Source organism: Calypte anna, chromosome 17 (assembly GCF_003957555.1).
Source record: "Calypte anna isolate BGI_N300 chromosome 17, bCalAnn1_v1.p, whole genome shotgun sequence".
Taxonomy (NCBI): domain Eukaryota; kingdom Metazoa; phylum Chordata; class Aves; order Apodiformes; family Trochilidae; genus Calypte; species Calypte anna.
In genome coordinates this window covers 7,581,464-7,587,676 of record NC_044262.1, presented here as the reverse complement: position 1 = coordinate 7,587,676, position 6,213 = coordinate 7,581,464, and positions in this window count along the sequence as shown.

Below are 6,213 nucleotides of genomic sequence, written 5' to 3'. Positions count from 1 at the left end.
AAAAGGACACCAGAAGAAATAAATGAAAACAAAATTTAAATAAAGACGGCAAAAAGATGGGGCTTCAGTTAGCTGTGGATTCAAAGGCAAAGGTTGTGTCGAGACTCGGCTGCTGATGGGCACTGTGCAAACCAGGAGGAGTTAGGAATGTATATTTTACCCTGCTAGATCAGGTTGTAAGGAATATCTGGATTAATAACCCATTTTCACCTCATGCTACCTGGTATTTTAGAGAAACCAAGACATGAGACACAACGAGCCAGTAACTGATGCCTGTGTGTGGACCTTTCTCCACTAGTAGCTGATAAAGTTTAATCACCAAGATACTACCTGGAGTTTCTCCTGCAATCCTAACTACATAATTTTTTCAGTGCATTACCTGTCTTCCACCATTTACCTGATGAAGAAACTAATTAATTAATTACAGTGTTACAAGGTGGAGTGACCGGAAAGGCTGAGGTCACGTAACTCCCTCTTGGTTGCTCTCAGGTTGCTATCAAATTACTTTTTTTATAGCTGTGACAGTTTTTAATTAAAAACTTGGGAGCATTTCCCTGTGCCAGCAGGAGCTCACGGGGATGCTGTGACCTTGGCAAGGCTGATGTGTCCAGGTGGTGTCTTTGCTGTGTCCATCATTGAAGGACACATCCTGGTTTTCTCAACAACCATCACCAGATGCTGGGCTCTACCAGCTGGAGTGTCATATGAAACGGTGACCTGACTCTCTTATTTTACTGCCAGGCCCCTGGATGAACATTTTTTAACATATATTAAAGATTTGTCCTCACTAATGTCACCAGTGCTGAAGGAAAGCCAGGGAAATAGTTAAGATAGGCCAAGGCACTAAAAGGCTTTGAAGCATGGGAAATACCAAACAAAATTCTTGCAAGTAAGAAGTATTTTTATATTTAATTATTATGTATCTGTATTTCTTACAGGTTAATAATGTACTAGTTGTTTCTCTGCCAGAGCAGCAGTAATGTATCAGATGGTTTGCACCGTATTGTATGGATAAAACCTTAATTTCATGTTGAGATAAATAGAGATGGTCTGTAGAGTGCAGCATGAAGTCAGACTGTACATGGTATTCAGGTACTGCAAGGTCGGGGAGCAAAGTATAGGCTGGGTAGTAATAAGGTAGCAAGGTAATTCAGAAGGAGAGCATATCCTGCTGAGTACTGCAAGCTGGATCAAGCAGCAGGACAGAAATAATATGGAACTGCAAATCATCCATCCCCTGTGAGGAGAAGGGAAATTTAGTTATGGTGTACTCTTCAGCACAAGCTTATTTCCTGAGCCCCTTGTTCAGAGGGAGTTGTTGATAAGAACAAATTGTTACTATCTTGTGACAACAAGTGGACAAGGATGTGTATTCTGTCTAGAAGAGCTGTACATCTGTTAGGCTGTGCTGGGAAAAACAGCAAAGAATTTTTTTCCTGAATCCCTTCCAGAGTTAGGAGGATGTGGCAATGGCATTTGCAGGCAGGACAGAACAAATTGTGCTCTCCTACACAGGAGGAAATTGTGATTGTACAGTCTTTTGCTCATGCCAACAACTCCACACTTATTTATCCCGAACTGTAACTTACACCGTGACATGGTTAACCTGATGTTTGGGTGTGCAAATACACCTTCCCAGGCTGTGCACAGGCAACCAACAAATCCCAGGCTAGTCTGCTGATAAAGCAGTTGCACAGAGGCAGAGCACTCCAGAGAGCATCCCGCTTCCCTGAGCTGTGCAAGCAGGTACTCACCATGGATTTGCAGGAGTATTCTCCCTGAAAACCTAATTCTAAGACTTGCCCTTTCCCAGACAGTAAACTGAGCAGTTTGAGATTCCCATCATGATAATGTGCTGAGCCAAGCAACTCATACTGAAGGTGAATGGCACTGCCAACTCCTGGTGTAGAGAATTCCCGAGTCAGACAGGCAAACACATCAAGCTTAAGAGTTTAAAAAGTAACATTTTCCTTAAATAATACTTTTGACTTCTTCTAGTGAGCTTTCTGGTTATTGAGTCTGGATCAAAATTTCTAGCTTTTCTCTAGCATCATAAAGACAATAAATGTATTGTTTTCTGTATTTTTCTTTTTTAAAGACAGCCAAGACAAGGAAATCATTAAGTAGTACATAATTTTCAAAAAGAACATACAATCTTTTTGAAATATTATCTAAAACCTAAAACTCACTGGCCTCCTGCCAGTGCAAAGTAAGAATTATTTTCAGAAATTATTTAATGTATGATTTGGAAAAAACCCAAAACATTTCTAAAGCTCTTATTAAAAATCAAAAGTTACTCGTTAAGAATTGCCCATCTGTGTCTGAAGTTAACAGTTCCTTTTGCAATGATGGTATCTGCTGTCAGTTGTACTTTCACAAATCATGAAGAAAAAGCAATGCTTTATAAAACGAAAAGTCAGAAGAAAATGTATCTGGTAAACAGACTCCACTTGGGAATGTCAGTGGTGGCATTCTGCTTCAGACTGGGTTTCAATCTGCATCCATCAACCTATGCTCCCAGTGTTTATGTTAGACCACTGAAGATTTGTGGTTGACCTACATATGCAAACAAAACATTTGCTGCATACTTGGGGTGTGGGGATTTGCGTGATAGAAGATGATGAAAATATGCATAATTGTGGATGACATTTTTCATTCCTGAGTCCTGCTGCAGAGGACTTTGGACCTGGCCATGCATGAAAGCAGCTTGCAGCTCTAACGTGGGGCTGCCTGGCTTTGCTGCTGAGCTGAACTTTCAAGACATGAAGCTTCTGTTTCTTCTGGAGCAACACAAATCTGCTGTCCTGATCTAACCAAGCAGCCCCTGTACTTGCAGAGGACACGAAATGACATGAGCTGAGGGGGCTGAAGCAATGACAGTTCCACATGTTACAGCTGAGGCAGCTTCAGAGACTCTCTTAAAGATTTTTTTTGTGAGTTGCCTCTGTTTTCTTTAAACCCTCGATACAACAGAGGGAAACATCACACAATTTCACTCAACACTACCTAATTTATGTATTCTTGCCTCCCTGTTTTGTCACACAGCAGTGTTTATGGGACATGGTTGGTGCCCCCAGGCATACCTGCTGAAACAAAGGTTTTAGTTTATCACCCAGTGATTAGGAGTGATAGAGAGTTATCTGATGCAAAGCCAACAAGAGGAACTGCAGGCCAAGACACATTCCTGAACTACTTCATGTGTCTGTGTTTTGATAATTTACCTATACAGAAAAGTTCAGATTTGGCTGGGGTTGGGGTTAATGATTTGTTCCTTTTTTTCCTGCCAAATGGAAGCTCAAGAGCAATTAATTTAAATGATGGTTGGGCAGTTAAATAGTGGGAAATATAAATCTTCACCTCCCTTTACTTACAGGTCTTTTTTTTTTTTTTTTGCTAGGGAAGAATACACCTTCTGAGTACAACAGAGGGAAATGGAGCTATATAGGAAGAGAGGATGCTATGTGCATCCATGTGACAGAAAGAAGGAAGAAATCTTGGTAAGCTTGTGCCTGAAAAAAAGAACTGATATAAACCTGCTCTCAGCAACAACTCATGAAGTTATGAGCCAAGAAACTGTCTTTGGTGCTTCACTCCTACTGTGTTCAGAGAAATGGGACTTTCTATGTGTGCTTTTCACATCAAAGGAATAACGAGCTCAGTACCTCCATCTGATGCAAACACCCAGTAAGAAGTTTGGCTGACTGTTCTGTCAAGAAGGGGTAATGCTGCTGGGGGTTTGTTGATACTAAATCCGTGACAATGTATTGTGTAACTGTTAATTTCCACATATTTGCCCAGATTTACTTTCCAGAAGAAAAAGTATACAGATTTTTTACATGCAGTGGAGTAAGAGAATTTTCTTTGCTCAACAAACTAACTAGAAAGTTAACAGTTTTTAAAGTTCAGCAGCCTTCAAACTCAATTCTCAAACACAGACCATTAACCTTAGAAGAGCTAAGTCCTATGAAAAGTTCACAGAAGTTAATGAACATGGAATATTAAACACCTCCATTCAATTGTGATCTAACACAGTCTGGCACTCCAAGCTTTATTAAATCCTAGTTGCCTTATTTTTCTCAAGATTCCCATGAGAAGTTTCTTTCCCCCCCATCCAAAAGATTTTATAATCTGCAGGATACTGGAGAGCACCAGAATGGAAATAAAAAGACCATTCTTGTTACTTCATCCTGACCTTTCTATTAGATTAAATAATGTGACTATCCCAGGCAAAGTCCATCTGCTCTGACTTACACAGGAATGCTCTTGCAGCAATGGGAGGGTGATGAGGAGGAACTTTGAGCAGCTCAGCACCCTGGCAGGTTCACGCATGCCTCAGTTAAAATGCAGTATTGCAGAATCAATGTAGAGACTCCCCAGCAGTGGCTGTGTTGGGTGTTTTATTAGCTGAGCTTTGCTGGCGTTAGCATCAAAGGAGGAACAAGCATGGGCTGACTGGGTGTCATCTCCTCTTCTTTAGATTTGGGAGGACCAAAGGGCTAAATCTTGCTCAATCAGTCCAAGGACATTTGCACACTAAATGTTACTCACTCAGGCCAACAGATATTAAAAAAAAAAAATCAAGATCCATGTAAGATAAAATCAGCATGGAATGCTTTAAGCACATGCTAGACAACAACAGAGAGATCACACAAAAAGCACCTACAAAGAACCAAACGGATGAGTCTGCAGGTGAGATGGGTATCTCGAGCAGCACATGGAACAGAAACCAATTCATATATTTACATACCCGAAACAAAAAAAACCTATTTTGAGTTATGCTGTATAAAAGAGGGATTATCATAAACATGTGACTATATAAATGAAAGGGTAATGCAACATTATAACAAAAACCAGAGCAAAGACAGAGCCTGACCACAGAACCCATCCCAGCACAAGTGCCAGAATGAGCTGCTAATACCACAAAATATTTGAACATGTACGATCACAGCCAGTGAACCAATATTAATTCTTTGGGCTTCTTCTCCCTCTTTTAATTAAAAGTTTCTACATTTTTGGCTCTTGCCCATCTCCCACTGACTTAGAAGTACTCAGAGAAGCCAAGGAACACTCCTGAGTGTCCCTGGAGACAGGGAGTTGTGCACTGACTGCCTGTAGCCAAAGTTTTCTCTCTTCCTTCTGTGAAAGCCACATAAAAGGTAGTGCCCAACAACACTCAAGCATCCAGCTGGGGTGTTATTTGTACAACAAGAAATTACAAATGATCACTCAGAAATTAATTCTGGGGAACCCAGATGAGATCACATACAACACTCCACCCCTTGGGTTCTACACAATGCACATTTCTGCTCATTCCTGTAAACACCAGAGTGTGGCTGCAGTAACAGCCAGAAGACAAATCCTGGGTCTTCCCATCACAGCTGTTTATGTGCCTCATCCCTTACCAGTGCTGGTGCCCCCTGAGAGGAACAGTGTGCTCAGCACGAGCATCCTCAGTCAGAAGCTGGAAGGAAAGAACACCCTGAGTGTACAGAGCACCCAAAACCCTGACTGCATATGGAGTAAGTCATGGACATCAGATGTACCAGGGCTTCTGACAGTGAGCATGCACTAGTTGCTAACAGAGCTGTGAGTCACAGTAACATTGGACACATAAAATGGTTTTAGTGCAGCCCTCTCATGCAGGAGCTCCAGTGAGACACCGGAGCATTGTGAACCACCTCTTGTTGGAATGTCCAACACGGGAAATGGCGCTGGTCCTGGTGACACGATACAGCGTGACTTACACCGTCCAAACCTGGCAGATGAGCCTAATGACATCTGCTTGTCAGGAGGGACATTGCCCTCCGGGGAACCGGGGTTTGGTGCTCCTGAGCCCCGGGAGGTTACGACATGGTGGTGTTCACCTGTATCCAAACTGCACCACCAGGCCAGGACAAGCAGAAAGACAAAACCTCCAAAAACTCCAACAAGACGCCTCAGGGTTTATCGTCGAGGAGACTCGGCAAGAACCAGAGGCCCAAGCCCGGCTACACCGGGTGCCCAGCGCTGAAACCGGCTTTACCGACACGAAGCCGCCGCAAGTCCCGAAGCGGCTTCACTAAACTCCCGCGCTGCTCCGGTCGGCCGCGGTCCCGGTGTGGCGGTGCCTGCCCGGGTGAGGCGGTGCCGGTCCCCGGTGCTGCGGGGCTGGCCGGGGCGGGGCGGTCGGGGCAGGGCGGGCTCCACCGCCCCCCGCATCACATGAGGGAACTT